Source organism: Vulpes lagopus, chromosome 11 (assembly GCF_018345385.1).
Source record: "Vulpes lagopus strain Blue_001 chromosome 11, ASM1834538v1, whole genome shotgun sequence".
NCBI lineage: Eukaryota > Metazoa > Chordata > Mammalia > Carnivora > Canidae > Vulpes > Vulpes lagopus.
Genome location: NC_054834.1, coordinates 7,471,346 through 7,489,514, shown reverse-complemented (window position 1 = coordinate 7,489,514; position 18,169 = coordinate 7,471,346). Strand labels below are relative to the sequence as shown.

The 18,169-nt window shown below is 43.2% G+C and overlaps 1 long non-coding RNA gene across 1 annotated transcript in view; it reads right to left on the bottom strand.

Moving 5' to 3' along the window:
* Nucleotides 1-8,181, bottom strand: part of LOC121471832 — a 32,627-nt gene extending 24,446 nt beyond the window's left edge. Inside the window, exon 1 of the long non-coding RNA XR_005982712.1 lies at nt 8,051-8,181. This is a non-coding gene — a long non-coding RNA (uncharacterized LOC121471832). The remainder of the gene's footprint in view (nt 1-8,050) is intronic.
* Between the last annotated feature and the right edge of the window lie 9,988 nt (nt 8,182-18,169).

The following is an 18,169-nucleotide window of genomic DNA, read 5'->3' as shown; positions in this document are numbered from 1 at the left end:
GTAAATGTCAACTTTGTCTCCATCTACTCTATCCACCAAATTCTTCAGTGATTCTGCTGGGTAGATTCTCTGTACAATGGTGTGCTCTTGTATGAAACATTCCTCAAACAAAAAAAGCATCTCCAAATAATTATTTTTAAAGTTTTATATGTAATTTTAAGCTTTTATGTGTGTGTGTGTAAGTGTGTGTGTATATATATGTGCTTTATATATGAGGTAGATAATCTCAAGAATCTTTCATTATTTCTCAAGTATTTGTTTGGCAGGAATATTAAGGGATTAAGCAAACATTTTCATCAAACACAGATTCAAAGAGAAAAAAAATAGAAAGGAAAAACATTATAGAAAGTCCTGGCAAGGCACGAGGTAACAAGTGCCTGGTATCCATCTCTCTAGACTAGCATGTATGTCTGGATACACTACACGCTCTGCCTTCCTAAAAAAGGTTTGGAACTTTTTTGCCGGGAAGGAATGCCAGACCACATCTTGGTTTCTTAGTTTGGACAAGCATCCTGTTCAGTGGCGGGGGCTGTGTAAGAAGCTGTTTTGAGAGTGTGCATGTGTGCGAGAGGGTAAGGGGCCAGGAAGTGGGAGAGGGACCCAGGGACAGGCAGAGGTTATGACAATGGAGGATTCACTGGGATTTGCCACGCTGAGCCTCAGCTGGCCGGGCCTCCAGAGGTCATATTAGGGGCATCTGCTTCATTGGATTTAGAACAATAAAAAAGGCTATGCTCTCTTGATAATTACTTGCCTAAAAAAAAAAAATAATAATACAACAACAAAACAAAAAAAAAATGAGCTAAATCCTGGCTTTCCAGAAATAGTATCATCTGTTTTTTTTCTTCTTCTTTTTTTTTTTTTTTCATGACAAAATGTAAGGCCGAATAAAAGAAAATGCTATTCAGGGTTCCTTCAGCCTGAAACTTTTTTTAAAATCAATTCTAACTGTTCTCAGGGGCTTTTTCTAGTAGCCACTGGGCCAATTATGATGTCCTGGAAGTGAGTGAGGGGAGAGTTGGCAAATGCCCCAGGGGCATCTGCATTGCCTCACCCCTGAGAGATAGCAAAGAGCATGTCTTTCTGCTCTGAATATCTCACCACCAAAGCCCTCTCAGTGCCCGAGCCAGGGAAACATGCCTGGTCTAACTGGGCCCTCATTTTCTTCGAGTTGTGTGCTTGAAGCTACTTCTTACTGCAATGTTTGGCCCTGTAAACTGGATCCTCTGATCTCACTGAACTTCTAATATCTTTCACTCACTCAACAAGCTATTACTAGGCACCTAAAATATTCTCAAGGAATTAATCAAATAACTTGAATAAACAGGCAAGTGAGATGGAATATGTAAAAATTGTGAGCTATTTGGTTAATATGCAACCCTTCACGCATAAAGCATCTGCTATGATCTGATTAAAACATATATTTGGAAGGTCCGTAGAGTATCACTGAATTCACATGAATAAGCAAACTAGTTCTAAATTACTTAGAGTCAAAATGAATATATGAGCTTCCTAAACATGGTGCTTAAGAAATGACTACCTGTGAGTGAATTATCCCACAAAAAAAGCCTTTCAAAAAACCTTAAATTTTTTTTGCCTTTAATTGTATATTTATTATAGATTGATGCTCATCGTAAGAATACAAGGCATTACCTTTGGGAGAAAGATAATTTCTTAATATTGTCCACTCAGTGATTTATCAAGGGAGACTCTGGCCTAGTGCTCTGCACCTTGTTCACCTACGAAGCAAATTACAAGAGAGACTATAGAATGCACACCAGTGAGAATGGGGAAAATTAACAAGGCAGGAAACCACAAATGTTGGAGAAGTTGCGGAGAAAGGGGAACCCTCCTGCACTGTTGGTGGGAATGTGAACTGGTGCAGCCACTCTGGAAAACTGTGTGGAGGTTCCTCAAAGAGTTAAAAATAGACCTGCCCTACGACCCAGCAACTGCACTGCTGGGGATGTACCTCAAAGATACAGATGCAATGAAACACCGGGACACCTGCACCCCGATGTTTCTAGCAGCAATGTCCACAATAGCCAAACTGTGGAAGGAGCCTCGGTGTCCATCGAAAGATGATGGATAAAGAAGATGTGGTTTATGTATACAATGGAATATTCCTCAGCCATTAGAAACGGCAAATACCCACCATTTGCTTCAATGTGGATGGAACTGGAGGGTATTATGCTGAGTGAAGTAAGTCAGTTGGAGAAGGACAAACATTATATGTTCTCATTCATTTGGGGAATATAAATAATAGTGAAAGGGAATAGAAGGGAAGGGAGAAGAAATGTGTGGGAAATATCAGGAAGGCAGACAGAACATAAAGACTCCTAACTCTGGGAAACGAACTAGGGGTGGTGGAAGGGGAGGAGGGCGGGGGGTGGGGGTGAATGGGTGACGGACACTGAGGGGGCACTTAACAGGATGAGCACTGGGTGTTATTCTGTATGTTGGCAAATTGAACACCAATAAAAATAAATTTATTTAAAAAAAAAAAGAATGCACAACAGAGAGGCATCTAGCTTAGTTAATGGTGATTAATGTCTGAACTCAGTGCCCCGAAGCGAGTCTACTTTCCCTTCTACAAAATGGGAACAATATGGTTTCCATCATTTTTAAAGCCCTTTTAAATTCTCAGATAAAACACAATTAGTGCAAAATACCTATCCCCCAAAACAAAATAAAGCAAAACAAGACAAACCTTTGAGTTCAGTATACCTCAGAAGCAAAGTTTAATTTTTGAGGGGATAGCCTCATCTATTAAATAATGTAAACAATTTTGCTGAATTAAAATTAACTTATTTTCAGAGTACCACTCCATCAGCAACCAACAGACACAGGTCTGCTGATAGTTTGTGCCTGTTGAGCCAAAGCCTATGGCAGAACCAGACAGGGTCACTTGGACAGGCTGGGACTCAGGCTGAAGGCCCAAGCAGGTCACACATCCCTGTCATCAGGTGTGTGGGTTCCAGCCCCTGGGGCTCTGTTTCAGAAGAGGGACCCAGCTTCCCTGGCTGCTTTCTCTTTGAATTAGAATGACCGTGGGCATGACCTGGGTGGGGGGGGCAGGAGATTAACACTGGGGCCCGGACATCAGGCCGTCTGAATCCATATGCCAGCAGCTTCAGGGGAGGCTGAGAAATGCCAACAGACCAAGCCTGGAGCCCTGAAAGACCCAAGGCCTGATGGAAACTGAACTGATGCAGCCCTTCCCCTGGTAGACCAGGAGACCGGGGCATTTCCAGGCAACCTGGCTGAGCCCTGCTCCGCTGTGATGCATACAATTTTGAGGGATGCTCGTCTTACCAGATACATTCACACTGCTGATTCTTTGATTTTTTAGTTTCTAACTTTCAAGAAATAAGGTGGTAATTTCCATTCAATCTAAAATCCAACCCTTCATGGCTTTGGAGGAGGAGATTTTATTATTTTTTAATTTTTTTAAAGATTTTATTTGAGAGAGAGAGAGAAAGCATGAGCAGGGGGAGGAGCAGAGGGAGAAACACACTCCTCTGAGCCTAGAGTTCCACATGGGGCTCGATTCCAGAACCCTGGAATCATGACCTGAACCGAAGGCAGACACTTAACAGCTTAACCCACTGAGCCACCCAGGTGCCCCATGGGGGAGACATTTAAATGTAAAAATCTGAGCAGTGTAGACAGGTAACAGATAAAAAGATTGTCAAAGACATTGACCTGAAAGACATGGATATTTACATTTTTTGTGAGGCTCAAGTAATTGGCTCATGAATTAAATAGATTAACATCTGTTGAGCACCTCTTAACCAGCCACTGGGCTCTAGATCAGTGACGCTAAATTAATAAACATATTCCCTGTTCAGGCAGGGCTGAGGTATGTGTGTGGGGGTAGGGGGAAGCGACAAGCAGATAGATAACTGTGGTCCAGTGAGGTGAGTCCTGTTAGAGAGAGAGAGGAACAGCATGGAAGGTGACAGGGGGACAGGGAAAAGCAGGTCAGGCAAAGTCTTCCAGAGGAGGTAGTGTGAACCAAGTGGAAAGGTAGGTCATTTTTTAAATAGTGAAGTCTTTCATTACTGTGAATGAAATATTTTTATTCATAATATTTTTTTTTAAAAAAAGATTTTATTTATTTATTCACAAGAGACACAGAGAGAGGAAGAGACATAGGCAGAGGGAGGAGAAGCAGGCTCCCTGTGGGACTCCATCCCGGGACTCCAGAATCATGGCCTGAGCCGAAGGCAGATGCTCAACCACTGAGCCACTCAGGCATCCCCATTCATGATATTTTCTAAAATGTTATAGACATCATATGAAATGTTGATTTTTAATATATTTTAATAGATGCTAAAATATTACATAGTTCAAATTTTTTCCAATGATTCTCTTTAGTAATCTAAAAAGGAAAATGCCATCTGTGAAAATACTTGATGTTCTTTCCAGTAGCCTTTTACATACTATCTACATAGATATGGAATGTATATTCTGTGGCTGATATTATCCTTCCTTTTTCGTTTATCTGATTTTAATGGGAATACTTTTAGGTTAGCATATCCCGAAATGTGTCTATAAAAGATTGTTCGATAGAAATTTAATATGGGTGATAAGAGGAGTATTCCATGCTCAAATAAAAGTGGTGGAAAACACTAGATTGGGTTTGGGTTTCTCAGAGCCTTTATTTAATATGGTTATTAAGATTTTAAAAGTGAATGTCCAAGGGGAACTGGTTTGAGTGTTTTTCAAATTTATTTGACCTCAGGACATACCCTTCTGTTAGAAACTGTGTTTTTGTTTTGTTTTTGTTCTTTCTTCCTTGTCCTGTATCATGACCGTCTTCCTGTGTTGTTAAATATTCGCTCACACCTATTTGTAGTCAAATATACGAAAGCTTAGTTTATTTAATTTCCTTATACTTGTAACCGTTTTTACTTTATATGTTTTCAGGGACACACTCTGGTCTGTGAGGCTGGAATTTTGTACAATTTTGAGAGTCACTTTTAAGAAAACGCCTACAAAACTAGGAACCTAAAATTGTTAGCATCTCTGTTTCCTACTGTTACACTTCAATTTAGATGTTGTCTTTAATGAACACAAAAAGGACTGTGTCTTCCCTTAATATCTGTGCCATCTCTTTGACATTAAAATTGATCATCCTGCCTTTGTTTTTCTGTTACTGAGTATCTTTGCTTTAATTCATCAGTTTGTCTTTGTCAGGTTCTCTTGTATTTCCCCAGGAAAATAGGGAAAACCCGGGACTCTGGATAGGAAATCGGAAAACCAAAAGGCTCTGCTTAGAAGACACTTTACTTCTGAAAAGGTTTTGTGTAGCCCAATTAAGACTTAACTCAAAGACTGTAATACTTGCCTTGCTATTTATAGGAGAAATAATCACAAAAATAGCTGACCAACATTGACTATATATTATGTGCCAAGCCTTGAGCTAAGGACTTAATCTGGATTATTATTATTATGTTTTTAAAGGAAAAGCAGGTACTGCGAAGGCAAGGAGTATGAATAGTCCCATTGCCTGGGTGGGAAAACTGCGGCCCGGAGCGCCCAAGGGCGGGGAGCGGCAGCAGCGTCCCACCTGCAGGCCCAGGGCCCGCTCGGGCTGTCAGCGCCTTAACACAATGGGAGCCTTCCCTGCAGGGTCTTGGGGCATCTTAGGGAGAAGTGGGACCGTGTCGCACCAGGAACTGTGTTCTGTTAACCTCGCCTGCGAGTGAGCTGCAGGCGCCCAGGTGGGTGGGCGCTGGGGACGCACCTGGGCGGTTCCCCGGGGGGCAAGCCCCGCGCACCTGCACCCGCACCTGGTCCCCGCAGGTGCCCGAGAGCAGCTCGGGGGACGCCGAGCAGCAGGGGAGCCGATGCGTGGCGTCGGGGCCCGCGGAGGCCAGGATGCGCGGGCGCGGCCACAGGGGACCTACCTGGCCCGGCGCCCGGCCCTGCGCGGGGGGGGACACGCGGCCGTGCGGGCTCCGCGGGCCGGCCCGGGGCCCAGGCGCCAGCGCCCTTTCCACGAAGGGCGGCCCTCGGGGCGCCCCCCACCCCACCCCGGGGCTTCGGGGGCAGCCGGTCCGGGGAGCCCGTCCCGTCGGGAGGGTCGGTCCTGGGAGAGCACACGGGCCACCCCTGGCCGGGGGAATGCGGGGTCCCCTCCGCCCGTAAACCCCTCTACCCCTAAACCCCCACCCCCACCCCCCCACCCCTCCACTCCTCCATCCCTTCACCCCCCACCCCTCTACCCCTCCACCCCTCCACCTTCTCCACTCCACCCCCCCCCCACCCCCCACCCCCCCCACCCCTCTACTCCTCCACCCCTCCACCTTCTCCACTCCACCCCCCACCCCTAAACCCCCCACCCCTTCACCCCCCACCCTATCCCTCCACCCCCCTACCCCTAAACCCCCCACCCCTCCACCCCCCACCCCTCCACTCCTCCACCCCTAAGCCCCTACCCCTAAACCCCCCACCCCTCCACCCCTCACTCCGAAAGCCCCCCACCCCTCCACCTTGTCCACCCCCTCCACCCCCCTACCCTTCCACCTTCTCTACCCCTTCCAGCCCTCCACCCCTCCACCCCTCTACCCCCCCTACCCCTCCACCTTCTCTACCCCTTCCAGCCCTCCACCCCCCACCCCCCTACCCCTAACCCCCCCTCCACCCTCCACCCCCCACCCCTCCACTCCTAAACCTCCTACCCCTAAATCCCCCCACCCCTCCACCTCCCCCCCACTCACCCGACCCCCCTTTCCCCCAGCCCACTGACCCCCCCACCGGCCCCGCGACCTGCTCCCCGGGGCGCCCCCGCCCCGTTGCGCAGTGAGGACTGGCCCCGCCGCCGGGCACCCCAAACCACGGCCCCCCCACCCGGGGAGCGGCCTGCGGAGCCCTTCCTTGCTCTGCTCTCCCGAAGCCCCGGTGCGAGGGCGAGGGCGGGGGGCGATTCACCTGCGCGGCCTCAAGCCCCGGGAAGCCCCGGGCCCCCTGCACCCCGCGGGGGCTGCACCCCGAGCTCGCCTTTGCAGGACGCTCCTGGGGGCCTGCGAACGCGGGATGCCCGGCCCCTAGGGGCGCCGCCACCGCAGCCGCCACCGCAGCCGCCACCTCAGCCGCCACCGCAGCCGCCCGGGCCGTGGGTGCGCCCTTGGCTTAGGAGCCGCGCCCTTGGGCCGCGGGCGAGGCGGGCTTCGCGGCCTTCGCTGCTCAGTCTGCAGCTGACAACTATTCAAGGGCAAGAGATTTCAGCTGCGCCACCCTGCCCGGCTTGTGCCACCAACGCGGTTGCCACAGGAACCCTCTGGAGCTCCGGGCAGCGCAGCAAGCGGGTTCCTAGGGTACAGGAGAGAGCTCTGGAGCTTGGAGCTGTCCTGCCCCCGTGGGCCGCCTCTGTCCCAGCAGGAAGGCACCTGTGCGGCCTACAGGCCTGACCGCCTCCTGCCTCTAGAGGGGTCAGCGCTGCTGGGGTCACTCTCAGTCTTGGCTGGGGTGGCCAGCTCTGCCCCCCGCACCTCTTCACCCCCAGCACGGTGGCCTGGGTGTTTTAGCAAAGTAGAGGCACAAATGCAGGAGGAAAGCTCGGCCTCCTGAGGCCTAGGCTTAGAACCGGCCCACCCTCAGGTCCAGTGAATTCTAGTGGCCAAGGAAAGCCTCAAGGTCACCCTGATTTTAAGGAAATAAATCTATTCCCCAGTGGACTCTAAAAAGACCTATAAAGTGACAAGACAAAAGGCACAGATACAAGGAGCCCGGCACTATTGAAACTACCCAACAGCGACCGCAGCGGCGCCAGCAGGTGCCTGTCGCCTCTTCCCTGGGGCTCTTTCACGGTGCCTTGTTCCTCCCACTGCCTGCCAGTCCGAGGACAGCATCGCAGGTCAGTGACCTTGTATTTGTTTGAGCACAACCATACCAGGAACAGGCATTTAAACTTTTTCTTATAACAAACACAACAGCGCTAGGGATGTGTCATTCCCCTCCGCCCACATCCACTTCTGGCATTTTCCCTGTACCTTTCCCTGTGATGTGTCTAGGTCTGGGTTCTTTTTGTTTATCTACTCACCCAAGAAGGCTTTTCAAATACTTCCTCTTTGGAGAAAATATTTAACCACTTTCTGGTCGACCCTTTCGTCTCCACCGTCCTCTCCTGTCTCTCCTTCGGGCACACTTAGGAGATACACACGGGACTTCTCTCATTATGCCCTCGTGTTCCTTAACTGGAAGGAAGACCTAACTATTAACTCCTTAACTCCTCGTGGAGACTTAACTATTTCATCCTCTCTTCTTTTTCTACTTCTCTGTTTCCAGCTGTGTCTTCTAGAGTTTTTGTTATTATCATTAGTTATTTCTCTCTTCAGCTGTTTCTAGTAAAGTATTTAACAAAGTACTTCTGAGTATTGAATCATCTTATAATCATCCTGAGGATTAAAAAATATGTCAATGCCTGGTCCTGCTCCCAGAGTTACTAGTTTAATTGGTGTGGGTCAGGACATGGACATCAGTATTTTTTTAAAGCCTGAGGGTGATTATGATTTGTAACCAGAGTTAAAAACCATCAAGGAAAACTTTTTTTAAATTTTTTTTTATTTTTTTCTTGGTTTTATTTCTCACACCCAAGATTTCTAATTCTTTTTTTTTTAATACACTAGATTTATTTCATAACCGCTGTTCTTGGTTTGCAGATGACATTCCTTCCGTAGGACAGTTTTAAACACTCACCATTTGAGTCCCGTTTACATTGTTCCATTATCTGTAACTCCTAAAATGCGAATTCCCCCACTGGTTGATTCTGGCTACGTCATGATACTGAGCTTTCTCACAAGCTTTGTCATTTTTGATTGTGGGTTCACCTGGGACCTTGCACCTTGGGATATGAGGAGCTCCTAATGTGTTTTTTTCAGCCTTGCCTGTTCTTGGTAAGATCTGTTGTGGATCTCACTGGCTCCACGTCAATTTTTAGGCAAGTATGTTTTCATGGGCTTAGTTGCACTGAGAGTTCAAATTTAGGCTCTGCATCTGGTCACACATAGCCTTAGCGATCTGAGCTCACACAAGTGACCCATTTCACATCATTACCTAAGGCAAGAAGCTGATTTCCACTCTGAAGGATAAGGGTATCTGTGTTTTTATTTATGAACTTATAATTTCTGAGTTCCAGGTCACGTGGGGAGCCCAGTTCTGGCTCCTTGTGGTTGGTATTCCTAAGGCACACTGACTGCTGTGGTCAATCCTGGGCATCACTTTGGGCGCACGTCGTCAGCTCCTGTGCACTACTGTGGATTTCTTTTCCACTTCTCTTACAAGATTTCCTTTTCTTGCTCTTAAGCCACACGTATACTTCCCCATCCTGAGGTTCTCCTACTGTTACCATTTTGGTGCATTGTTAACACTGATGCATTGGGTGCATTTATCAACACTGTTGAACTAATGTTCATACATTGTTCAAAATCTGTATTTTATTTGGATTTCCTTACTTTTTACCCATGTCCTTTTTCTGTTCTAGGATCCCATCCAAAATACCATATTACATTCAGTCATGTCTCCTTAGGCTTCTCTTGGCTGTGATAATTCGCCAGACATTTCTTGTTTTGGTGACCTTGACAGTTTGAAAGAGTACTAGTCAGATATTTTTGTAGACTTCAACTGGGATTTGTATGGTGTTTGTCTCATAACTAGGTGGGGTGATGGGTGTTTGAGAGGAAGACCACAGAGATAGAGGTGACATTCTCATCACATCAGATCAAGGGTACATGCTGTCAAGATGACATACCAATATTAATGTTGACCTTGATCTCTTGGCTGGGGTAGTGTCTATTAGGTTACTGTAAAGTTACTCTGTTTTCCCCTGTGCATACTGTCCTCTTGGGAAGGAAGTCACAATGTTCAGCAAACACTTAAGAAGTGGGGAATTATGAGGGGCACCTGGGTAGCACAGTCGGTTGAGCAGCAGCCTCTTGGTTTTGATTCAGGTCATGATCTCATGGGCTGTGGAATTGACCCCCCACATCTGGCTCTGTATGCAGCACTGTGTGCAGGGTCTACTTGGGATTCTCTGTCTCCCTCTCCTTCTGCCCCTCCCTCCACTCATGCACACACACACACACACACACACACACACACTCTCTCTCTCTCTCTCAAATAAAATCTTACAAAAAGAAATGGGAGTTATGCTGTGTGAACATGCTGCAGTGGGGAATAGCTGCCTGGATTATTTGGAATCCTTTCACATAGGAAATTTTGTCTATTCTTCCCTCATTAATCAATCATTTAATTAATTCAATCATGTATTTATGTCAGTAGGGTCTCATGAATAGTTACCTTGTACTTTGGATTGTAATCCAATACTATGTTACTTATTTTGTTGCTCAAAGTGCCATGACTTTGGCTGTTGGAAGCTCTTTCTTTTTTTTTTTTTATTTTTTTATTTTTTTAAATTTTTATTTATTTATGATAGTCACAGAGAGAGAGAGAGAGGCAGAGACACAGGCAGAGGGAGAAGCAGGCTCTATGCACCGGGAGCCCGACGTGGGATTCGATCCCGGGTCTCCAGGATCACGCCCTGGGCCAAAGGCAGGCGCCAAACCGCTGCGCCACCCAGGGATCCCGGAAGCTCTTTCAATTGGCTCCTGTATGTCGACATTTTTTTTTTTTATGATAGTCACACAGAGAGAGAGGCAGAGACATAGGCAGAGGGAGAAGCAGGCTCCATGCACCGGGAGTCCGATGTGGGATTCGATCCCGGGTCTCCAGGATCGCGCCCTGGGCCAAAGGCAGGCGCCAAACCGCTGTGCCACCAGGGATCCCTATGTCAACATTTTTTGTTTGTTTTTTTTGAGAATTACTTTTTGGCACATGCTATGTGTTTTCTGTCTTAGTCCTAGAATCAGCCATTTCTTCGGGGATCCTTGGTGTCTTTTACTGGAGAACGGTACTAGATCTGGGTTGCTTAGGTGTGCTTGTTCTTACTGGGTTTTGTTGCTTCTAGGCCCTCCCAGCTGACAGAGCAAGAATATGCATATGCATATATTTAGGTATATACACATATCTATAAATATGTATCCATTGCAATCTGTATTAAGCTAAAGAGGAGCTCATATTGGCTCCAGTCCATTGCTACATGGATCATTCTAGTCTCCTCTAACATGTCTGTACCTCTTGTCTGATTTCTACCCTCCGTCATCCATTTGCTTCATTGTATAATTCCAGAATATATGTAGAATAGTTTCAGAGTTATTAACCAGTATCACATGGGAAATAACTTTATCAGCCAGAGTATAGCACACATGTACAGTTGCCTTTGCTTTTGGCCTTATAGACCACTCATTTCTTTTTTTTTTTTTCTTTTAAGATTTTATTTATTTACTTTTGAGATGTCATAGGGAGGGGAAGAGGGAGAGAGAGAATCTCAAGCAGACTTCACAGTGAGTGCAGGGCTCTATGAGGGGTTTGATCCCACAACCCTGAGATCATGACCTGAGCTGAAACCAAGAGTTGGACATTCAGTCAACTCAGCCACCTGGGCACCCCTCCACACATTTCTAAAGTGTCTTCTCCATCCCCTTCATACATTTATAATAGAGTTAGAGCTAGAGTTAGATTTTTTTTTCACAATCTGTATTGCATTCCTGGGATCTCAGACCTCCTAAATGATTTTTTTTAGATTTGCATACATAATAGTTCATGCTTTGTGCTGTGAAGTTCTATAGGTTTTGACAAATTCATAGTCATATATCCACCATTGTAGTGCCACACTGAATATTTTCACCATTCTAAAGAACCTCATTCAGTCTTCAACCTGGCTTCAATCTTCTCTTCCATCCAAGTTCCTGGCAACCACCGATCTGTTTACTGTCTCTATAGTTTTCCCAAATGGCATGTATCATACAGTATGTAGCCTTCCCAGACTGGCTTCTTTCACTTAATAATATGTGTTCAAGGGCACCTGGGTGGCTTACTCAGTTAAACATCCAACTCTTGATCTCAGCTCGGGTCTTGATCTCAGGGTTGTGAATTCAAGCCCTGCGTTAGACTCCATGCCAGGCATGGAGCCTCCTTAAAAAGAAAAAATATATATATGTTCCAGATTCATCCATATTTTGGGGTAGTTGATAAACATATTTTTAAGGAACTCTCTTTATCTCTGAATAGTATTCCGTTGTATGATGCACCACAATTTGTTTCCCGTCTACCTGTTGAAGGACATTTTGGTTCCTTCCAGTTTTTGGCAATTATGAATAAATTACTGTAAACATTTGTGTGCAGGTTTTTGTTCATATGTATACTTATGAAATGCAGATAGATATTTGCTTTAATAGTGTTTGTATGCTTCTGTGAATTTTACTCTTGTGTTTAATCTAGGATCTTGATATAGAAACCCCTGAGAATTAGCCCAACCACCAGATTGTGAAAGCTTAAAAAAGTCCCATGGTCCATAACTAATTGGACCTAAAGTGGCAGCATAAACTGTTTCGATGTGGAGAACCATATTCAGGGTTTGCCACCCATTTAAGCATGGTCCTGTCGAGCAAACAGACCTGTACGTAGACAAGACAGCTCTGTGGGAAGAATCACAAGCGCACAGAGAGAAGCAAGACACAGAGAGAGGATCAGAGAAGGCATCTGTTTCAGTTTTTGATTAGCTTTCCGCTTCCTTTCCTCTGGTGCCCTGCTGTCCTTGCTGTTTAGATTCTATATGATTCCTTGTCATTCGCTCAATAATCTTCCTTTTCACTTGAGCTAGCTTGCGTTCCTCGCAGCCAACCTCCCCTCCCCAGTCAAAACTCCAAACAAAGCCTTGGGAGGAATAATTCTGTTGGCTGTATTTTTGATAAAAGAAGAGATTAGCAGAGCCTCAAAACCCCAAATCCTTCCCAGCTGCTGTTTGTGGTTAGAACTACCTCACCAGGTCCCTGAGACCAGCTCAAAGAGATTCCTCCAGGAGCACTCTTAATAAAAATCAGAGCATTGGCCTTGGCCTAAGTGGTGTTCTTGCCTTGTTGCCTAGGTTGCGCTACCTTTGTACCTCAAGAAGCTGATTCATATTCTCTCTCTAATCTCTTTCCTTTGGCCTCGCATTAGTTCTGTTGGAACAGGAAACCCCTTTCCTAAGAAAGGGGTCCCAGTCCCTTAACACACAGTTATGTAAGAGCTACAGGAGTGAGCCAAAAAAGCCAACAAAAGGACCCATGAGGAAGAAAAGATTTTTACATGGTCGCACCTCCTATGAGTAATCCCTAACCCCTGGACACATCCTACTCTTCTCTGGACTGTGTTTTGTTCTGTTATCATTTTAATTTCTATTGTGGAATAGCTAACATAAAGGGCATTGACACCAGCAGTACAGCTTTGTGAATTTTTACATAGGTACACACCGATGTAACCACCACCCAGATCAAGATTTAGAAAGTTATCATCACTCCGGAAAGTTTCCTGAACTTCATGCAAATGGAATCCCATCGTATGTAATCATTTGAAATTTCTTCTATGTTGTTGCATATATCAGTAATTTCTTACAGTTTTATGGAGTGTGTCGTATTTTACCACGTGAACTACCACAATTTCTCCATTCTTCTGTAATTGCACATCTGGCTATTGTAAATAAAGTTGTTCAAAGTATTTGTGTACAAGTCTCTCTCTTTTTTTTTTTTTTTGTAGGCATTTGTGATTGTTTCTCTTCTATATGTAACCACAAGTGGGATTTTTAGATGTAGGATAAATATAGGTTTAGTTTTTATTACCAGTTTTCCAAAGTGGTAGAACCAGTTTATATTCTTCCATCAATGAATGAGAGTTCTAGTTGCCTCACATTTTTGCCAATATGGCAGTTTCAGGCTTTTTAATTTTAACCGTTCTAGTAGTTGAAGAGTGGCATTTTTTTTCTCTTTTGTCCTTAGTCAATTTTATGACTCTTCCTCCTCATACTTCTTATCCTCAAAGTTAGTCAGTTGGGCAAATGGCATTCTTCTGTAACTATTTGCTTGGGTGAATAGTGACTTCCTGGAGTAAGCATTGGAAAGAGAGATATAGTTAATAATGTATCTCATTAGCTCAAAAGGAAAACCTTTGGAATACATACAAAGTATTTATTGCCCTGATATTGAAGAATACCACTAACAAATTTTGAAGTGTCATAATTCGATGTTCTTCTTTATTCTCCTGTATATGAAAGCACAGGGTCAGCTCTAAATCCATGAGACCTTGTTGGATTAGTTAATGCACATCTCATGGATATATTCTATATTGCAGGGATCGAATCATTAATAAATGAGTGAAGAATGACCCCTGCCATTGTCAGGACACTTATTGAAGAGCATAATGTAATGCAGTTACTCATTATCTCTTGGTGCTGCATATTAGCTCTTCCTATTAGATCAAAGCACATTGTCTCTGTTGAACACAATGCTTATTACACTCCCAGGTTGAATGGAACTGAACCGCTATATCCAAAGGTAAGTGGGAGGTAATCAAATAAGACTGATAAACTTAATGCGATTTTAATAACTCAAATTTTAAAAAAATATGTACTAAATAATCATGGCTTTTCCCTCTAATCCTGGGTGATATTTTTATGTGTGTCTATTTACAAGTGTCATGTTAGATGTAATAATAAGCATAATGAAGTAATATTCTATAGACCTTCAATGTGCCTGGGGGACTGAATCCACAACTTTTTGCAAAGAGGGAAATTTGTGATTTGGAAATAAAAAAACTTGGAAATCAGGAAAATCTTTTTTTGTGTTTGTTTCCAAATCACTTCATAGAGCTTTTTGATTATATCCTTGTAATGTAAGTAAGCCACATGTTAACTTTGATGAGAGAATTTTGTTTTGCAAGGGGGAGTCATATCATGGCATAAAACTAGTATTATTCCACAAAATTCATGATGTAAGTAATAAAGAGTGAAGAAAGGCACATTCTAGATGGTTGACTGGGCTCATTAGGAGAGTAAGCTCACTATATATGACCACCAAAAAATATTCAAATCCATGCCTCATGAAAATTTAAATTATTATAGGTCCAGAAATATTTGTTGAATGAAATAATAAAAGATATTTCAAAGGACTTCTGCCAAGCTCAGATACAACAGCCCTGAGAAACCCAAACAGGTGACCTTGCCCTGACCTCTCCCTTCCCATAGCTGATTCACCGTCTTGGCAGTGATTCACACCCTCATAGACATAGCACAGTTCATCTGTTGATCACTAAACCACCCCCATTCGTATGAGGTACTGCTACATTAATCATATGACAAAATGTCTACTGCTTAGGGTTTGATGCATTTTTTCTGTATTGTTGTGAGCTGCAATAATCCCCCTCCTACACCACTTCATCTTTATTACAAATATGGTACATTATGGCCTCTTCACAATTTTCCTTGGCATGGATGTCACTGGGTAGCTTGATAGTAGCCCATTTTTCTCTATAGATCCATGAAACTAAGCTCTTCTAAGAAGGAAGCTGGGCATACATGGCTCTAACAAATATTCTAGATAATAGTTATAATGTGCTAAGTTTTGGAAACATTGGTATCGTAGAAGGACTGTGATTTTTTTCTACAGGTTTTATATGCAGGGCTTTTGAATCATAGCTCGATAAGTTCTTGTTAAATTACTTTACCAGTCATCTTTCTGTTTGTCACTTCATCTATTCATTCATCTCCCATGACACGTCGCTTGATTGTTTATTGAGTGTTTTAATCATTTAGCTATTATTTACTGAGCAGCTAAAAGGGCTTGACAGTGGATTTTTGTGACTTGGGGGAGGTTAGCCTCCTTGAAACTCAGTTCCCTTGTTTGTAAAATGAATCCAATGAGAATATTTACATTCCAGGTTCGTTATGATGGCAAAATAAGAAAGCACGGGCAAATACTTAGTAAGTAGGCAATTATCTGGATCAAGTAAAATCTCGACAAACGTTCATTGTTTTTACCTCTTTTACTAAAGAGTTGTGAAGCTTTATGGAAGCACTTCAAAGAGTGGTCCACATTTACTGGTTGGATTTTCTGATGTAAGCTTTCAATGTGATAAATCTTCCTCCAGGCCTTGATGAACTGCATCTCACAGATTTTGACACATGTATTTTAATTTTTGTTCACTTCCAGATATTTTCAGATTTCTCTCATGATCCTCTTTTCACCCACAGATTATTTAGAAGCGTTGTTTTATTTCCATGTATTTGAAAATTTTCCTTTTATCTTTCCATTATTGATTTCTAGTTTAAATCATCAAAGTCATATGATAAACTTCCTATGATTCAAATTTTTTTATGCTTGTTAGGGTTTGTTCTTGACCCATTATGTCATTTATCTTGGTAAGAGTTATGTATGCACTTAAAAAGAATGTGTGTTCTCCTATTATTGGGGGGAGTGTTCTATAAACATCAAATAGCTCCAGTTGGAGGGTCGTTTTTCTACTATATCCTTGTTGATTGTCTGCCTACTAGTTCTGTCAATTACTGAAAGAGGAGTTTTGAAGTCTCCTACATAATGTGTGTATTTTTCTATTTCTCTTTGAAGTTCTTTAAAGCTTTTTGTTTCATATTTTTTTGAAAGCTCTGTTGTTAACTACATACATATTTAGGATTTTATGTCATCTGGGTAAATCAACCCTTTTTTCCATTACAAGGTCTCTCTGTATTCCTGGTACTTACTTTAGCTCTGAAGACTACTTTGTCTGATAATAGTGTACCCAATCCAGTTTTCTTTTGATTAATGCTTTCAGAGTATACCTTTATCCGTTATTTAATTTTTATCCTATTTATATCACTATATGTGAAATGAGTTTTTTGAGATCATGTGGTCATTCTGACAATCTGTCTTTTAAGTGGTATGTTTTCTATTTTTTAATTTTTAAAAAGATTTTATTAATTTATTAGAGAGAGAGAGAGAGAGAGAGAGCCGGCAGGGAGAGAGGAAGAAGCAGACTCTCCACTGAGTGCAGAGCCTGATGTGGACTTGATCCCAGGACCCTGAGATCATGACTGGAGTGGAAGGCAGACTCTTAACAGAGTGAGCCACCCAGGCACTCCAAGTGGTATGTTTTCTTTTAAAGATTTTATTTTTAACTAATCTCTACAATCAATGTCCAACTTGTGTCAAGAGTCACATGCTGTATTGACTGAGCCAGCCAGGTGCCCCTAGGTGGTATGTTTTGACCATTTACATTTAATGTAATTATTCACTTGGATCTATGTCTACTGCTGTAATATTTATTTTCTGTTTGTTCCCTCTTTTTCTGTTGCTTTTTCCTGAATTATTTTAACATTTTTAGTACTCATTTAAAAATTTACCAATATTTTTACTCTATTTCTTTGAGTAATTTTCTCATGGTTGTAAAAATCACAATATACATATTTAACTTTTCACTGTCTACTTAGAATCAATTTTTACTATTTCAAATGTAGCCATTTTGACAACCATATATAGGTTCACTTATCCTCTTCATTTCATGAATGTTTTAAATTCTTATGTATTATGCTTACATACAATGAAAACCCCATCAGACACTGTTATAATTTCTGCTGTCATCATTCAAAACCATTCTAACAATCCCCAGAGGAAAAGAATAGTCACTTATGTTTACATATATATTTACCATTTTTGTTCCTCCCTTTTATTATTACTGATATTCTGGTATAATTTCTCTTTTATCTGAAGAAGTTCCTTTAGAAGCTTTTGCACAGCAAAGGATACAGTCAACAAAACTAAAAGACAACCTACAGAATGGGAGAAGATATTTGCAAATGATGTATTAGATAAAGGGCTAGTATGCAAGATCTATAAAGACCTTATTAAACCCAACAGCAAAGAAACAAACAATCCAATCATGAAATGGGCAAAGACATGAACAGAAATCTCACAGAGGAAGACATGGACATGGCCAACACGCACATGAGAAAATGCTCCGCATCACTTGCCATCAGGGAAATACAAATCAAAACCACCATGAGATCCCACCTCACACCAGGGAGAATGGGGAAAATTAACAAGGCAGGAAACCACAAATGTTGGAGAGGATGTGAAGAATAGGGAACCCTCTTACACTGTTGGTGGGAATGTGAACTGGTGCAGCCACTCTGGAAAACTGTGTGGAGGTTCCTCAAAGAGTTAAAAATAGACCTGCCCTACGACCCAGCAATTGCACTGCTGGGGATTTACCCCAAAGATACAGATGCAATGAAACG